Below are 20,588 nucleotides of genomic sequence, written 5' to 3' on the forward strand. Positions count from 1 at the left end.
CACATTACTGTAATCCAAAAGTGAAAGGATTTTAACCAAAGAGGGGAAGCACCTTGGTGAAATCTATCCTAGATGAATTCATGGAGGATGTTTCACATAGGGAAAAGGATAAAAATTGTACACCATTGGATCTTCATAAGATCAATGGGTAATGCATGCCCATAATTTGAAAGTGAGAGAATTCTAACTAAAGTGGGAAAGTGCCTTTGTGACATTTGGCATTTGATGATGTCATGGACATAGTCTTTAAAAGGTATTATGAAATTTGTACTATTGGTAGTTGTTAGATATGCTAGTGCAAAAATGAAGCATTCTATTGGTTGGTCTAACTGACTGGGTCTCAAAAGGATACAATTTTATAACACCATTGATCTTGTTAAGATCAACAGGAGGTGCTTACCCACATTATGAAAAAGGATGAACTTTAAGAAAAGTGGGGAAGTGCTTCCACACCATGTGGCAAGGTGGGACCTATTCTAAAAAGGAATGTTGAGTCAGGATAGGGTGGAAAAGTATGATGAATTGGAGCATAGTAATTGGTGAAGTATGACATATACCTGTTGTAGACACCTAAATATAATTACATCACTAGGTAATCATATTTAGTCATCTCCTAGGATATTGTTGATTAAAAATTTATTATTTAATTAATTAATCATCATCCCCTAGTTAATTTATTTATTTAATTAACCATAGTCCAATTGATAAAATCAAATGATAACCCAAAATCAACTTATCAATTAAAACACTATTCCTCTATCAAATTAAATAAATTCTCAAAACTATTTAATTTGATCCCACATCCCATATTTATTAAATAAATCATTTAATAACTTATCCAAACACCTAAAAACATCCCTAAACTCAACCTTTACCCCTAATCCAACCCATTCACCCATACTAATCTCACTTAGCCACCTAACTAACCCATCTCATCAAAGCTAACCCACTTGCCCCATAATCCCCTTTCTAATCAAAGTCTAATCTGCCTCCTAAACATGTGCACAACTTTAAGCAAGGGTTAGGACTTTCTAACCCAAGACAAAGTCAATAAGTCTCCCTTATCCTCTTGTGTCCCCCTTTATGACTCTTACATCCCTCTTACATACTCAACTTCCCTCATTTCTTCCTTTGACCAACCCTTATCCCATCCCCTCACACTCATCCTCCTTGTGACAAGTGTCACTCCCCTATTAGTCCGAAACAAGCACAATCCATGTGCTCCCCTTTGAATGCATCTTAACCATCCCTCACCATTTTTCATCCTTGCATCATGATCATCCACATCTCTACCCCTTAGCCTATAAATGAAACCCTCTCCCTTCACAATCCATCATCCACCTACCATGCAAAGTTATCATGCTATTTTGAGAGCCTAAAAACTACCAAAATACCATCGTAATGTTGAAACCCCTCCATACCTCCATTGTTTAATCATCCATCCACCCCCGTACTTGATCATCATCCATTAATCAAAAGCTTGAGCATACTATGATCACACATCTCTACGCATCAAGGACACACCTATGTCATCGTAGGTTATACCACAAGGAGCCTACCACTCTTGGTTTGCTTCCTTTTGTGGTGATAACCCTATCCTATCATAAAAGTTAACTACTTTGGTTGTGTTAACACTTTCATTATTAGATTAGTATTCATTTTTACACTACTAGATTAGGTGATACACCTGTCAGGCTAGATATGAGTGTGCTAGTGGGGCCATTTTTTAAAAAGCCTTATTTATAAAGTAATGTGATTTTTCATGATCATCAATCATTGGAACATTGACGATTAGCACTTCACCACATTATAAAAGTGTTCAAGTTTTAAGTAAAGTGGGGAAGCACCTGCTTGACATGTGGCAAGGTTTTCAAAACTTTAAATTAACTTTTCTATTTTCAAATAAGCTTGTTTGATGTTGTGTGATCAATAGAGGAAATTTAAATTTGAGGCATGAAATGAAAATTATATGTTAGAGACAGTAATGTTGTTTAGGGCCACTTTGTGTGACCTTAATGTTATAGTATAACTTGAAGATTCACCACTACTAAGCCACACAATTGCAAAATTCTTAGAGCACAAGGGTTTCTAGAGCTAGGGCATGAGATTTCACAAGGTTTTTAGCAATTTATAGAGAAATTCATAGAAGAAGAAAGTAGGAATCAATAAGTGTCTGTAACCTTTTAAGAATTCAGAAATTATAGTTGTGCTAAGTCAAATTGAGAAGATGCCTCCTCGAAAGGAATTCTCTGGCATCACAAATGACCTAAAAAGATCTGTTCATGGTTATTTTATTGAACAAATGCCTTTATTTTTTAATGAGTTAACAAAAGGTAGAGAATTCATCCCCAAAAACCCTAGGTTGTTGGTTAGTGAGGCCTTTTACAACAAGGCCAATTATTTAAGAGATGCATAAGTTTCAGTGGAGGGATTAGAACTATTCAAAAAAATGGTTTGCAGAATGTAGCGTGGACACCCCACTGAGCAATGTGTGGGAGTTTGACATTGGGAAATTGGTCATTCTTGGGGTATTTTTTGATAGTGACCTATTAACTAACATGGCCAACAAATACAACACAATTACTAGAATTATGAAAAACCATGCAAGGGATAACCTCTTTAGGGTTTCACCTGCCCTAATCAAAGAGATGTTGAAGCTCAATCCCAATCATTCCATCCATTAAAAAATTGATATGGAATAATTCCAAGAAAGATATGATGCATAGAGAGTATACTTGAGGACAAGACCATTGCAACAACATATTGTCAAAATTGGGTCACTACCTTTGGTCACGTTGAATACCCTAGAGCCTTTAATGAAGAAATATTTTAATCCTAGGGCTTAGGCCTTGTATTTTTCTCTTTGCAAAATATTTGGAATGGATCAAAAAGATTATATTCAAGGCTCCATTGTCCTCATCATAGCTCAGACCCTTCAATTTGGAATTAGCTCAATTCTTGATTTTTCCACCTACCTAGCTGAAGAAATTCACAATGGTCTAATAGGAATAGCGTAGGCTAAGGTTAATAGGCCTTTTAGCTAGTATTCTATACTGATGTATATATGTCTATATAAAGGAGTCACTTTTTCTCCAACAAAATGAAGTTAGAATTGGAGAGAGATGGATAAACATTCCTAGTTCAATTGTGGAGCACCGACATGACATGGGAAGTCACAAATGCCAGTTATATTAGATTTGATAGGTATCTCACATTAAGGATTAGACTACTTTTAAAAGGATATAGTCCTAGATTCCCATAGCCTTTTTTGGAATTGATCAAACCCATGGACCATGCCAAGGGGTTGTTGGTTAGTCATAATTGGGGGGATATCATCCCATACCCTATTTCCACCATGATCAGAGCTTATGGTTTTATGGGAAAACCCCATGTACTACCCTATCATATGCCTTTAAAGATAGAAATTTCAAAGTTATTATGGTAGATCAGATTAGTTGGGGAAAAGGATCTACTTGGAAAAGGTAAAGGCACATTTTTCCCTATTGTCACTATGGTGCATGATTTTGTTTTTGTTAAGAAAGGATGGAGAAATTTGGGCATATTTTTGGATAAGTATCAAATGGCCAAGTCACATGCCTACTACATCAATCCAAAAGGATTCTATGACCTCCTTAGGGAAAGGAGTAAAGCTAAAGCTCATACACAAACTATGTACTTCCTAGAGGATGTCATTAGAAATGTATTTTCATTACAAGAACAAGAGATCAAAAAAGAAAAATGGGTAGTTTTCAACAAGGTTTTAGAATTCATCAATGCTTATGATCCCAATTATAACCCCTTGATAGATAAGAAATATCAAGAAGCCAGAATGGATGTTCTAATGAAAATTTTTCTTGGAATAATGCAAACTTTGAATGAGAAGAAGGGTATCTTAGCAAAAGTACATCCAGATAAATTTGCTGAGGTGGAAGAAGAATAAATAGTAGAATGGTTGTGAATTCAAGGTAATATTAATTATAGAGAAGGGCTATATATGTTGTAGCTTAGAGTGTGTAGAATGTCCCTCCTTACAAGAGGTTGAGATCAGGAATCCCCTCTGACACAAGTGCCCCCAAGAGACAGAGGCTAGAACAAGGATCTTCCTCTAAAGCATGAGAGTATTCACCATCCCAGACCCCATGCAGAGTAGATGATAAAGCATATTTGAGAGAACAACTAAGACAAATTAGAGGGGAGGGATAGAAAATTGTCACTATTGCTGACATTGAAGGGGGAAAGCCTGAGGAGCCTCCCATGCGATCTCTTGACCTTACTATTGCTAATTATAGAGGTAAGGAAATAGATCCAATAATTGCACAAGCATCCCAAAAGTTTATAGATGATGAAAATTTTGTAAAATCTAAGGCTTTTGCACAATTCTTATGGAGAAATAATAATGGCAATTTTGAGCCAAAATGTAAGGTAATAAAAGTAGAGCAACCAAATAAGTTGGACTTTGAAATTGAGGAGGAGGTTAAAACTAAATTTTTGGAGGATTTTGTTCCATTAATCCCTGAGGGTGGAAGACAGTTAATGAGTTAGGAGTTTTAATTTTACATAAGTGGGACATAGCTAATGCTATGATTTTTTATTCTATCAAAAAGGAAAAGGATGTGCAATATAAAATTGAAGAAGAAATATTGCAAGCACATAGAGGAATGAAATTTAGCAATGATCACAAGCTCTAGTAATTTGGTCTATTGAGGAAAGAAATAAAACAAGGATGCAAGAAATTTCAAAGGCTAAGCATGTAGGCACCCTCACAATTTACAAAGCAGACAAAGTTGACAATGAGGAGATTAGTAAAATGACTCAAGAGATGGTAGCCTTTAGGAAAGTCGTAGCTGGGAAAGAGAAAAGTAGATTCCTAGAGCTCAATGCCATGTTAGAAGAAATACTAAAGGCATATGAGGAAAGAGGTAAGAGGATACAACTATTGGAAAATCAATTATCCCAAATGGACAAATAACTAGGAAAGAGGAAGGTAGGAGAACCAAGCATGCCTCAAGTTACATACCCTCGCTCTCCTATTGAGCCATTCAAGTCTACACCAATTGTTTAGTTTCTTGATACCCCATAGAGGCCTGAATTTTATACTACAAAGGAATTTGAAGAAGAAAAGACTATGTCATGGGAATTTTAGGTTGAGTTGAATAATCAATATGAGGAAAAACTCAGACAAACAATCTTATACTTAGTAGATAGGATTGATTGTCTATCATTCTATGACCATCTAGTGGAGATCCTTAATATGTGGGATGAAATGAAAGGTGCTAAAGACATATTGAATCCCATTGTTCAAAAATGAAGTGAGAAAGAAAGATATTACTCTCACATGTCTCTCAATTATCCAATTATCTTGTGAACAAATAGAGAAGACCTTTGATCTAACCAATAATTTGATAGAATTTGATGATAAAAGGGTTTCTATCCCAAAAAAAAAAAAGTTGGCTCTCAAAATATGTAGGAGAAAATTTTGATCTTTTCCCCAGTGCACTCAAAAGGATTGATAAAGTAAATGAAAAGGAAGAGTGGGGAAAGGAATTGGATGATTTACTTTGTCATAGAATGAATTAAGTTATCAATGAAAAAGGACATCTGTTGTGGGCCATGATTAATGAAGAATATGTCATGCACAACTATTTTAAAATGTCGTCATAAAAGAAAATAGACAAATTAGGAGGCTTCGTAATCAAAAAATAGGTGAAATCTTAAATTCTAATTAGCCTAATGATACTCTTTTCAAAAAATGGAGGGAAGACCTTGTGTCTTTAGAATAGATGGAAATAGAAGAAGAGGGTGTGGGACAAGAAGAAGATCAAGTAAATGACACCTCATTAGAAGAAGGAAAAATAGAACAATCACCCTTAGTAATAGAAATAGAACAACCAATCACAACTACTAGCTTGGGGGACCAAACTGATAATGTGGTAGTCGAGGACTGGGAAATAACTATTTTTTTAACTATTCATGATGATGAAAGTGCAAAGCCTTGAGTTGAAGTGACCTTGTAGAAATTAGAGCTAAACACATCATTGGCAAACCTGATGGCCACATATTCCAAGGATTCAGAATAATAAAAGACCAATCATGGAAGTCTTAGTATTCGAAAGTTTAAAAGAAAAAGGGCCTACCAAAAGAATATTATGATGTAAAGTTTTTTCTGTTTCACAAAATGTTGTTTCTTATGACAGTAAAAATTGTAAAAAAACATTTTTCTAAAGGATAGATGTCAATTCTCTATGCCTGAAGCTTGTTGCATCTCACACTATATAAGTGAGATTCCAGGGCTAGAGAAAGGATTTGAATTGTTGATTAATTTTAGTCTTTACTAAGTTGATTCACTCCAATTTCTTGCTGTAAACTTTAGAATGTTTTTCTCTACAAGCATTTGAGAATACATTATTTTGGTAGGATTTTGATGTTTTATCTTGAGTCATTCTGAGTTTTTATTTCAATTATATACTATTTTCAAATGAAATTAATACAAAGATGAACTATCCCCATATTTGTTCTTGTTGAAACTTGTCTCCATTTTTATTTACCAGGTCATTTTGAAGTTGCATGAGCAAAGCTTGTCCAATTAAATGTAATTAAATCAACTTGTATGTCAATTCACTATTACTTTTAATTCAATGAATTAAGTAACTATTTTAGTGAGGTTGATAGGGTTTCCATGGTAATAGGAAGAATGTTTGTAAGAATGATTATTAGTGAAAATTGCTAAAAGTATCGATTGTAATGTAGTCAATCAGATCTAGACATTGAATTGACTTTGAATCCCAATGGATAAGACATTGATCTATTGATTTAGTTTGTAGATGGAAAGATCATGAAGAAGCATCAAGCTTAAATTTGAATTCAATTTTACTTTACTATTGAAGAATGTAATTGCTAGTCAACACTTGTTTACATGTAATCTCTTTGTCTTAGTTAGCTACTATTGTCAGAAGTACTTGTAAACCTAAGAAGAATTGTGACCAAATATACTTTAAGGGATGTGTATTTTTTTGAAATTTCATGGAATGAATAAAATATTTATGTAATATTAGTTTGAAAATCTTTCATCCCTCAAGTATACCCACCTTGGTTTTGCAGAGCCTAAAGAGTAGAAAATCTATTTGATTTTGTTGAAGTTGGGTCCAGATATAAAACACATATAATTTTTTATGGGAAGTAGTTGATCCTTAGATTTTTGTGATCTTTTATTATCTTGGTAATAAGTATTTTGATGCTTAATAGTTGAAAAACACCAACAGCTTGAATATAGGTATGATCTGTATCAACCAAAATACAAATGTCTTCCTTAAATCTATCCATAATTATAGGTGCAATTCTAAATCTTTATTTCATTTGATTCTAAAATTTCCTCATTATCAAGTGGCCACTATCTAAAATCTTATCTACAATATGTCTCTTGCATACCTTTGTAATCTTCTCCATTGTGCATCTATCACTACTCATTATGTCTGTGACTAATAAGTAAGGAAATATTTTAAGTACATGAAAGAATATGCGATTAATCAATGACTAGAATCTAAACACACTATTCTTTGTTCTCTTAATCTTTTCTAGGTTTTCTAAGAGTTGCATTCTTAGAATTTCACTAAGATTCACTTGTTCCTTCTATATACATACCTTATATGTTGCATAGATGAATCTTGCTGAAAGTTCATCAATCTTAGAAATTGCACAAATAGAATAGGCAATAATTCTACTAAAAAATCTCTCATCATCTTGCTAAATGGTACTGACCACCATAGCCTTTCCATTATACACGACTTTAGTATAACTCTCAACTTTCTTCTTAACCAATTTCTCACCTATAGGTACACTACCTTGTTTACTAAGACTAGTTACCTCATGAATAAGGTCGGTAGAAATGTCAATTAAATTATCTTGCATCCATAATTTACCATCATGTATCATAATCAATATAATTTATGTCCATTCATCTATGTCTAATTCATGGTAGAAGTGATACTTAAACAAGTCTAATTCCTTTAGATGTTTGAATTTAGGATTCACAGTCATGTTGTGGTTGAAAACTAATCCCATATATTTTTTCATGAATTCACTACCAATATATTCAAACTTGCTATTCAAATAACTTCCTACATCTTCAAGATAAACCATATTGTTTAGAGTGATAGATAGCATTAAGTTCGGGTTTCCTTTAGTAGGTTTTATAGAAACAATCTTAAACTTAGGTCTATCCTCATTCTCAACACTGTGCACTACTAACATATCCATTATTCTATCAATTATGAAATTTTACTAAACAAATTTGTGGAAAAATGACAAAATACCTCTTTTTTAAAATTGGGTTTGCTTCAAAATCACTCTGACAAGTTGCTTCTAAATGGTCTTTGCTTTGGATGTGTTTGCAATGAATTGAAAATCAGTTTTGTACTCCATTTATTCCATGAACTTGAACTTGCATTAATTGTGTACTTTACAAACATGAAAAATCTATTAACTACATTCTCTACTCAAATAACTGCTCAAGATCATTTATCTAATCTTCAGATGTCACGTAAGGTTTACCATAGCCTCCTTTCATCATGAAAAAACTCTACCAAACTTTGCATCATTAAATTCTCTGCAAAACATACTTTTCATATTCTCTTATAGAATTAACCATTGTTTTAATACCAGTAACTCTAAATTCCTTCATAACTTGTTTAGATGAGCTCCAAATTACAAGCAAGCTTAGGTACAATCTAAACTTATCTTAACAAGCCTATTCCCAACTTTGCTACCTCTAATTTGGTTTCTGAATGAAGTTCTCCAATTATGATGTTGTGAACAAGCTTAATTTAACTTAATTAAATCAAACTCAATAACTAACTTTGATCTTCCTATCTCATCATCATCTAACTTTTCTTTTGAGATATCTACTCCCTTCATAAATGCTTCATTAAGTTCTTCTCGAAGTTCACTCACATTTTTTCTTTGTTCCTCATTATCTTTTTTAGTTCCATAGTTCCTTTCATGGTTCCTTCTATCATTTATGATGTTATTTCCATCATTCTTTTACTTCCCAAAATTTCTTCCATTGTTCCTTCTATCTCTGAAGTTTTTTCCCATTCTAGAGTATTTCACTGTGGCCAAATTTGTTGCATAATTGACATATAGGTGCTCTACTTCTCAGATTCTGCTAACCACCAAGTGCATGCCAATTCTAAGAAATGTGTCTTAAGTTGTTACACTTATAACACATGATTTTTCTTCTTTCTTCATATGATCTTCCTTCTCTTGATATCCTTTCATGAGATCTTCTATCTGTAGGGTTAGTATTTCTAGACATTCCACTATTTCTTCTATTATTATCATACTTAGGTTTCCTACAATCAATTTCATTATGACCCATACCATGACAATTATGACAATAAAAAACCTTAACATGATTAAATGACTTATTTGTACAATCTCTTTTCATATGACCTATTTCATTACATAAAAATGACTTACCTCTAAATTCATACTTGGTTGCCTTAGGAGACTCCACTTGCTTTGGTTCATCCAAGATATCAGCTACCTTGTTTGTCTAACTTCTTTAGGTTTCTCAAAATATTGACTAGATTCAATCTTATCATTAGATTTGTCTTTTTCTTTTGTATCTAAAATAATCTCAGGTTTCTTCATAGACATTTTAATTAGATAACCAAGACTAGTCTTGTCATAAGTAGGCCTTTGTATTGACATTGAATCATCAAAATTTTCTCTGCTAGAATAAAGCTTCTCAAGTTGTTGCTTGCACTGTGCTACTTAACCTTTCACAATAGTATTGTACTTATGGAGTTCTTCATCATCGTCTTTCAATATTTCAAACTCAAATGTTTTCTTTGCCAAACTTTCTCTTATATTTGCATTTTCAGTCTTCAAATTAGATTCAACTTTTCTAGGATCATTTCTATCAGTCAACTACAGATTTGTAATCTTAAAATCATGCTTCAAGATCTTGTACTCTATCTTCAACTTTGAATAATCATCATCAATAGTTCTAGATTTAGTAGATTTGAGCATGGATTTGAGATGTTCAATATTTTTCTTCAATTGACCAATGTATATTTTGGAGTCTTCATATCTTTCCTTTAGCTTGTCTCTTTCTTTAGTAAGGAGGCCAATTTTTTCAAGAGCTTCTTTAAGGTTCTTCATCAACTATTCCATATCCATAGTGATCTTACTTAAGATATTAAGCCTCTTCAAAGTAATTGAGCTTTGATACCAAGTGTTAGAAATAGGGATTACCCGAGGGGGGGGGAGGGGAGGTTGAATAAATAATATAAAAACTTTAGTCACCAACTAGATAGTATTACTTACTTTAAACCATGCATAACAAAGAAATAAAGTAATGTTGAATAGTAATAGTAATAATGCACAAAGATAACTCATAACATCATATTTTGTTAACTAGGGAAGCCCTGGCCAAGGGAAAACCCCAAAGGGAATGATAACCACTAGATAATATACTGATATATAAGTTCCTTATTAGAGGATGTGTTGGTGCTTTAAAAATATTGAATCAACAAAATGCTCAATACCAAAATGATATCACTCACATAATCTAAGGATTAGCCAATTCCTATTAACAATTATATGTGCAAACCATTTGGACCCAACTTCAACAAAACCAAGGGTGGTTTTCTACTCTTTAGGCTCTACAATACTAGGGTGGGTATAGCCAGGGATGATTCAAGACTGGGAAACAATGTATGAGAATTATTTTAGTTTCATTCTGATTCTCATCTCAAATCCTCAAATACATGCATAATTCTTGACAATTTGTTAAACACATCCCATATAACAGATCTAGCCAAAATTCTTCTATAGATATTCACATGTTCTTAGCAATAGTGGCTAACTGAAGCTAAAACATTCCATGCAAACAAGTACCAGCCAACTTTGAAGATCTTCAAAAAAAAAAAGTAAAATTGATTATAATTTTGCATTTGAAAACCATTTATGACATATTTCTCTTCTAGTTGAGTCAATTTGACCAATGCCTAATCCATTAGGGTTCAGAGTCTACTACAAATCCATAGATCTAATTTGTTGCCTTACAACAAATATTATCAGCAATTCTTATTAGAATTCATTATTCAAAAAATCCTTCCTACTACTATAGCAACCTTATCAAATTCATCAAAGCTTTTACTTAATCCATTGAACTAATAGCAGTGGTCAACATATATACAACTTAAATGGATTGCATTCAATTGCACAAGCCTTTACTCATATAATATCAAGATAGCTAAGTATCTAAAAGGAGACAAAATTTAGAAAGAACTAATATGGGGATAGCTCATAATTTGTATTCATTTTCTTTGAAAATTGTATGCATTTGCAATAACTTAGAATGACCTTAGGAAGAAACACCGAGATCATTCTATATTAATGCATTCTCAACAACTAACAGAGATAATAAATCATAAAACTTGCTCCAAACATTAGACCAAAAAAAACTAAGTATATCACTTAAGCATTAGAAAATTGGACCATTCTCTAGCCCTGGAATCTCACTTATATAGTGTGAGATGCAACAAGCTTCAGGCTAAGAGAAATTGACTGGTGTCCTTTGCAAGAGATATTTACATACACCTATCACGAAATGACAAAATGTGAGTAACAGAAAGACTTATACATCAAACATTCCTTTTATGGGCCCCTTTCTATTACATCCCTTGGAATTGACAAAGTACAATGATTTGATGCTTCTATCAATATGATTCCTTGGAATAAGTGACCATGAGGCTTGAAAGTGATGTGTCCTCTTTAGTTACCTGCAAGTTTACTTTAACTTGGGGATTTTATCTATCTTCATCATCAATTGTTAAAGTAACAGTTACACTTGCATCATCTTCTGCCTTGTCATCTTCTAAAATCTGCTTTATAGACATGAATTTATCTTTCTACTCATTATAAGCAGTGTCATCGGGTCAATCAAAATTTAAAACCTCCCTTTGTATAGTTATTAAAGAATTTATAGCTGTCTCTATATCAGCAAGGTTTTTCTTGACATCTTTATAAAATAACTATACTTTTACCAGCTCCTCATTTTTCTGGGCCCATAAAAAATGACCAGTTTCATTAATGACTTTATTCATCTTTTCACAAAAGATCTCATCTAGCTCTTTCTTCCATTCTTTCTTTTCCTTCACTTTATCAATGGTCTTTAAAGCACAAGGAAATAAATCAAACTTCTCTGCAATATACTTGGAAAAATAAATAATTAATCTTTTTTGAAAAGAATCTTGTTTGTCATCAAAACCTTGCAATTTATTTAGCAAATCAAAGATCTATTCTATTTGATGACATGGTAGTTGAATGATAGATATATACATAGTAGTGATATCTTTATTCCTTTCTGTCCATTTCTGTATAAGGGGTTTAAAACTACCCTCATTTATCTTTAATTCATCCTTAATAGTTGCATTCTTTGTCAATAAGTCAAAAAAAGATAGCCACTCAATCTTATCTACTAAATACATTATGCCCTGCCTTATTTTATCCTCAAATTGATTATTTAGTTCTACATGCAATGCAGACAACTTATTCTTTTCTTCTTTAAAATCCTCTACAGTGTAGAACTATGGCCTTTCAGGGGTATCTAATACCTCAATAGTTGGAGTGGACTTGAAAGGTTCAATAGGTGGCCTAGGGGGGTATACAATCATGGGTCTTCTAGATTCTTCTACTTTTCTTTTCCCCAGTTGTTTCTCCATTTGAGATACTTTGTTTTCTAATGATTGTATATGCATACCCCTCTCCTCATATGCTTTCAACACTTCTTCAAACCTAGCATTTAGTTAAGAAAATCTATCATCTTCCTGGCCAGACACCACCTTGCCAAATTTTAGCATTTATGAGGCCATTCCAAATCAATGCACCAGTATGTTGTGTAGTAGAGATTTCCTCCATTCTGGTCTTGTCTCTTTTTTCAATTGACCAAATAAAAAGGGCTTGGTGGTCATCACTAAACTTGACTCCCCTATGAGCCTGTAATATCTCTTCCTCAGTCGTAAGCTGGACATCCTTTTGTTTCCTTACTAAATAAAAAACTATGGCATTCACTATATACCATTCGAGTAAAATAAGGACTCCTAACTGTCTAACTACTTGCCTTCTAGCCATAGGTGTAAATTGAGAAAAATCATTCAAAAACTTAGATTTTACCTCTTCTTTAATAACAGAGTCTAATTTATCAGGTTGCTTTGCCTTTATCTTTTCACAAGTCTTCTCAAATTTTCCTATATTTAGCCTCCATAAAAATTGTGCAAATGCCCTAGACTTCACAAATTTTTCATCATTAATAAACCTCTCAGAGGCTTGGGCAACTATTGGATCAATTTCCTTACCTTGGTAATCAACAACAGTTAAATCCAAGGAAGGTGTAGGTGGTTCTTGTGGCTCGCCAATCTCCAAATCTATGGAGGTAACAATTACATCACCCTCTCCATCAATTTGTCTAAGCTATTCTCTTAGAGATGTTTCATCATCAATTCTGATTGGAGACTAGCTTGGGGAATATTGCTCCATTTGAGAAGAAGACCCTTGCTCTAACTTTTGTCTTTTTGGAGCACTGGCTACAGGTGGGCTTTCTAGCCTTAGTCTTTGCTGAGGAGGAACCTGTTGCACATTCTGGATCATTACATATCTTGCCCTTTTTTGCAAAGTATACTAACCTAGAGACACCATATTTTTACTATTTATTATCCTCTACACCTCGGTAGCCTTGTCTAGATAAACTTTGACATATGCATCCTTCTTCTCATTCATGGCTTGTATTATCACAACAAAATTATTCATTAATGCCTGCATCTTGGCTCCCTAGTATTTCTTTTCTTTCAATGGATCATAATGGAGGTCAAAAGCATTAATGAATTCTAGGGTTTTGCTAAATACTATCCATATCTCCTTTCTCAATTCTTGTTCTTACAAAGTAAAAACATTTATAATCACATCCTCTAGATAGTAAACTTGTTGCACCATGCAAGAAGCTTTTATTCTCTCTCTTAAGAGGTCATAGAATCCTTCAGGATCAATAAACCTGACATGAGATTTTGCCATGTTATATCTATCTAAGAAAAAATTCAAATGCTTCCACCCTTTCCTTACAAAGACAAAATCATGTGTCGCAGTAACAATTGGAAAAAATTTGCCTTTCTTAGGCAACTCCCTCTCATCTATAGTGCTTATTTTCCATAATAGCTTAGCTATTCCTATCTTCAAAGGCACATGAAATGGAAGCACATGAGGCTTTCCCAAAAATCCATATACTCTTATTACTGTTGAAACATTATAGGGAATTATATCCCCCTAATTATGTCTAACCAGTAGCCCTTTTGCATGGTCCTTAGGTTTGACAAATTCTAACAGTGCTTGTGGAATTCTAGGGTTGTCTTCTCTCAAAAGAAATCTAAGATTTGATGCAAAATATCTATCAAACCTCACATAACTAGCATCTATAGCTTCTGAGGTCATATCCACATTCCACAACTGTACTAGATTCCTCTCTCCATTCCTAGTTGTTTCTAGCTCCATACCCTTAGAAAAGAAGGCAAGTCCCTTATACAAACATACATACATAATCAATGAATACCAACAGAAAGGTTTATCCACTTTTCCCCTTGCTATCCCCACCAAACCGTTGTGAGTCTCCTTTGCAAGAAAAGTAGAAAAATCTAGAATAGTGTTCATCCCAAATTGAAGAGTTTGAGCCATTATGAGGACAATTGAGCTTGGGATCTACTTGGCTTCATCCATTCCAAAAATATTACAAAGAGAAATATATAATGCCTAAGCCCTAGGGTTAAAATGTCTTTTTAATAATGGCTCGGGTGTGCTAGCAGTAATCATAGACAAGGTTCCAACTTTAGCGGCATCCTCTTGCAATGGCCCTATCCTTAGGTATATTCTTTGTGCATCATATCTTTCTTGCAAATCATTCATATCAATGATCTCATGCACAGCATGGTTAGGGTTGAGATTAAAAACTTCACTAAGAAGCTTAGGGAAAACCCTAAAAAGATTCACTGCAGAATGATTCTTCACCCACCCTGTAATAGGATCATATTTCTTAGCCAAGTCATTCAATAGATCACTATCAAAGAAAACTGTAGGGACTATTAATCTTCCAATGTCAAATTCCCAAACATTGCTCATGGGGGTATCTAAATTCCTTTCTAAAAACCACTTTTTGAACAATTGCAAACCTCCCATAGATACTTGGGTGTCTCTTACCCAGTTTACCCTATCATAGAAACCCTCAGCGACAACTACCCTAGGGTTCTTAGGAATGAGTTGCCTTCCTTTAGTTATTTCCTGTACTGATAACGGAATTTTTTCTAGGAAATCATCATGCATAGCCCTCTTTAAATAATCAGTTTGCCCATAAAATTCCTTTTTTGGAGTCATTTTTAAAATTTCACACTCGTACAATAGCAAATTCTAGATTTCTTATAGTTACAAGTTACTTACCCACTAAATTTTCCCTTCTTTCTCTACAATTTTCTCTACAAATTTTTTGAAACCCTTGAGAAATTCTATGCCCTAGCTCTCAAAATCTCTTTGCTTTGAGAAAATCTATGATTGTGTACTTCAATAATGGAAATTTTCATATTATACCAGTGCATTGAGGTTGCACGAAGGAAACTTTGAGTCATATTAATTCCTATAACTATTAGTTTCGTGTTATATTTCAAATTTTAATTCGACTCATCGATCTCTCAAAGATCGGATGGCTTTATTTCAAAAAGTAAAATTCCTTTAAAATTTTCAGAGCCCCCAACCACATGTCAAAAGGGCACTTGCCTACATTATTTAAAAACCTTACATCTTCTTATTGCAGGCAAGCACTCTCTTTTAATCTTACTCAGATCGATGGCAAGTCTAAAACCTTTTATTTGATGGCCCACTCAGCTAGCTTGACCAATAGAATATTATCTTTTAATCAATGTGCTCTAACTAATCTGACTATAGCATTTCAAGTTTCAGCACCCATGACATCACTGCTTCCAAGTTGGCATACTTGTCACCTACCACCAATGAGCGCACTTTACTTCATCTAACCTTTCTAGCATGGCATGACTCCGCATTCTTTTTAAGTCTTGGTCCCACTATACCTGCTTGCTCGCATTATTTAAATGTCGAGCAAGTCCATATTGTAGGTAAGCGCTAACCCTGGATCTTATTCAAATCTATGATGATAAAAAATCTTCTGTGACTATATACTTAGTCAGATGGACAGACCAATGAGGCACTTCCTTTCTGTTCCAACTCACCTGACAATTTTCCATGAATGAAAAGGTGTTATTACCCTCTGAGAAAGGCAGCCCCATGATGTCACTATGTGCCATGTATCATGAAGTGGCTTTCCCACATTGCTTAAAACTCATGCATTTTCATATTGTAGGCAAGCACCAGCCCTTGATGCTTGCTAAATCAACGATCACAAAATTTGAACTACAAAGTATTAATATCATTAAAAGGCCAACCAATGACATCGCAGGAAATTCAAAACGTGCATAGGGAACACTGAAAACTCTACAAAAGGTCTGACTGCTTCTAACAACTTAAGAACTTTTGCAGTGCACTGAGGTTTGAATGTCAGCAGGGGCTACGTGTTGAAAAGGCACTTGTCTGCAATATTTAAAGACCTTGCAACTCCATATTGTTGGCAAGCCTCAACCCTTGATCTCAAAAGGATCTACAATGCTTGAAAGAAATTGCGACTTGGACTTTTTTCAAATAAAATAATGCAATTAAGGAAAATTTTATAAGGTTTATTAAAAAGATGAATAAAGGTATCTTTTCACGAATAAACCTTAGCATAAGAATTTCCTACCAAAATGTATTTGAAATATTACTTTATAAGGTTTTCAAAGGCTAGGGAAAAATAAGACAAGGTGTAAGGGTTTCTATGGTGAATTTCTTGCCTAGGGTTTTGACCTAATTCCCAAAATTTTAGGGCACACATTTAGGGTTTTTCACTACTAAATATAACAAAACAAGGGTAGTGAAAAACTAGGCCAATAGGATGGACCCTATTAGGAGTCAATGAGAAAATTTAGTATAAGGAGTCTCTATTAGGAGAATTTGAATCCCTGTTAGGAGATTCCAACCCTGTTAGGAGTTGTGGTATAATGTATGCAAGAAGAGCCCACTTCCAAAACATGCAATTTCAACTACAAGAATAGCTCACTGCTCAAACAAGTAATTTACTATTATCTTTCTTCCTTGACTAATTTCTAATATTTAGCTTTATCTTAGATCACCAAATAGCTCATATAAAACTTCACATATATCACTTTCACAAAATTTTGCATATAGTCACAATTGTACTTTACAATATTACACTTCTTAATGCAAAATGTCCTTTGCATAAATACCATGTCTTTACACAAATTTATGTTGGGTCAGCTAAGACCATTATTAACTTTTCCAGTTAGAGTAAACATCTAGGATCTCGGCCCTAATTGGACAAGTAATTATTTTGTAAACAAAATAATTATTTCCTTCAATTTTGTTGTCCTATTTTTCTTCAAACATGATTATCTCTATTTTGTACAATCTATACTAACGTATAAGGTTATATACATCAGCATCAACATGTATACTATCTCCATGTAACTTCTCTAGTCATAATATGATGTTAGCAACAAATTATAAACAAAACAATACATTTCTATAAACCAAATTCTATACTTAGACAATTTTCTTATTACCAAACACTAAGCATCTTTATTTTTGAGATTTCCTATGACCATGTACATCATGTGTTTCCATAAATGAAAACAATTACATATCACTGATAGCCAATTGTCAACATAGAGGTTCACCATTGTCAAGCTTAAAATATAGGTTTAGATGCAGATTCAATTTTCAAAGTTTCAAATGTAGGGCTCAGGTCCGCTGATCCCCAATTCAAGTTTCTAATATATAGGTTCAAAGACCTCAATTTTTAAGGTGACATTTCAAGGTTCAACTTCACTCATTCAAAGTGAGACTCCATTCTCAAGGTGCACAATTCAGACTTGGTTTAGAAGTAACATTCCAAGGCTACTATTTCAAAGGAACACAAGATCTTTGGAGAAATCTACCCAAGTTAGATTATTAGCTTAATATTTAGGTGACTTTTTCTCTATAGAAAAATGCAAAAATGGGAAAATATTTTCAGACCTTCTAATGAAATAAATTGGCATCCACAAGCTCTAGTTTATTTACATGTTACTATATGTTCTCGCAACAAGATTGGGAGTTTGAAATATGCTATGGACATCTATCAAATCTTATCAATAAGATGATTTAGTCAGACATTATTGGCTCGATGGTACATGTGAATAACATAATCATTTGAAGGAGTTCTAAGTGTTCAAGGAAACACCTCAAAGAGATGAAGGTAGGCTAAAGTTAGAATCTTAAAGTTGTTCCATCATCCTTATTAGTGTCAAAATAGTATATGAAAAATTGGTAGTATGTGAATCTATGATCAACCAGAGCTATTTGACCAAATCCTTAGGCACCAGAATCTAAAAGTGATAGTATGATTAAAGCATAAGACCTAAAACCACACTACGCTTGAGCCCATAGATGATAATGGGGAATCCATGATGGTTCATGGACTAAATAAGTTCAGATATGCAAACCACATTTCCTATGTGTTTTGGAAATCTCCAATTCATGAGTTTTGGCAACATCCTCATTGTTGAAGGTTCACTCTTTCTTTTTGGGAATAACTCTTCTATTAAGGAGTGCAGGCACCCAATAGGTTTATAATTTCATGAAGATAATAGTTTTTGCAAGTAAATAATACTAATGTAACAATCATAACAAGGTGTCATAAGTGGAGTATGTTCCTTGTGGATGCATAGAAGGCATGGGGATCTACATTGAACAACTTGAATGATTTGTTGAACCTAGAAAAAGAAACATGGTATATAAATTAAATAGAACTTTGTATCATCTAAAACAAGCACCTAAAACATGGTATGAAATATTACATACTTATCTATTAAAGATTAGTTTTGCAAGAACTAATAGAAATATGTACTTGAAAAGTGAATCTGAGAAGAAGATATTGCTAGCAGAAATTTTTACTCATGATATCATATTTAGACGATAAGATTCATTGTGTAAAACTTTCTAAAATGAAATGAAGGAAGTGTTTGAAATGTCAATGTTTGGAAAGATAAAATTCTTTGTTAGTTTATAATTCTATCAAAAGAAAGGAGAAATAAACATTACATAATCAAAGTATATCAAGGAGATACTAAAAACTTTTGGTATGGAAGATTCAAGATGAGTTGGAAAATGTATGGCCACTATGCATAAACTTTCAAAGAATGATGATTTCGTAGAGGTAAATCAGACATTGTATAGATCAATTATTCGAAAACTATAATATGTTGTTTATAGAAGACCTAAAATTTTATTATAAATTGGAATGGTTACAAAATTGTTTGCTAATCCTAAGGAGAATCATATGATGGTTGTGAAACTAATAAAGAGATATCTAAAAGACACATAAGACTATGGCTTATGGTACAAGAAGAATGACAAGTTTGAGTTGAAAGTATATATAGATGTTGATTGGTCTAGTAATGTTGATGATAGAAAGAGCACTAGTGGAGGCACTTTATTTCTATGAAAGAGTCTAATTTCATGGACAAACATGAAGAAGATTTGTATGTCATAATCTACAATAGAAGCTAACTATGGTGTTATAGTAGTGAATTGTTCAAATATTATTTGGATTAAGAAATTGTTAAAAGGTATGAAGGAAGAGATTACTAAACCTGTAGTGATCTATTTTGACAATACAATTTTTGTAAATATTTAAAAGAGTCATATGATCAATACACAGACAAATAATATTGAGATCAAGTATGATTACTTGAGAGAGTTAGTGCAAGATAAAGAAGTGAGGTTTGAATATGTGAATAGAAAGGACTAGATAGATGACATATTCACAAAGGCACTAGCTAAAGAAGTACATGTGTACTTAAGTCATAATTTAGAGTTCATTCCCCTATCTAAAAAAAACTAAGAGATGTATAATTGCATCAAATTTTGTTATCAAGTGTTGTTATCAAAATATCTTATAGATTGATATAGGATATCACACTTTAGGATTTTTCATAAGGTGTGGAGTGATGTGAAGTAGTCAGAAACAAAGGAAGAAATACTATAGATTAGAAACATATGATATTTGTATGAAAATAGAGATGTCTAATGTTGAGCCTGATATGGTGACTAAAATATCTTTGGCGTTGTTTCCAAAGTGACAGAGAAAGATAATAAAGTAGTGAAACAAGGGGAGAATTAGATGTGGTAGTTACCATAGCTAGCAGAGGGAGAAAAACCTATAAGAAAGAGGGAGAGAAAAACATGTCAAGATGATGAGAACATGAAGTTGATATCTAGAAGAGGTATACATAAAATGATGGATTAGAATCAAAATGAAATTAAGGATATTAATTTAGATCTACCTATTTCAACATAGAAGGAGATGAGCAATGAAAAACTTGACTTGTTGGTTTACTTTTTGGATTGTATGGTAGCTTCGAAGTTGTTGCATGTTAGCC

Source organism: Cupressus sempervirens, chromosome 6, assembly GCF_028749045.1.
Source record: "Cupressus sempervirens isolate cs-2001-9-10 chromosome 6, ASM2874904v1, whole genome shotgun sequence".
In the NCBI taxonomy this organism is placed as follows: Eukaryota; Viridiplantae; Streptophyta; class Pinopsida; order Cupressales; family Cupressaceae; genus Cupressus; species Cupressus sempervirens.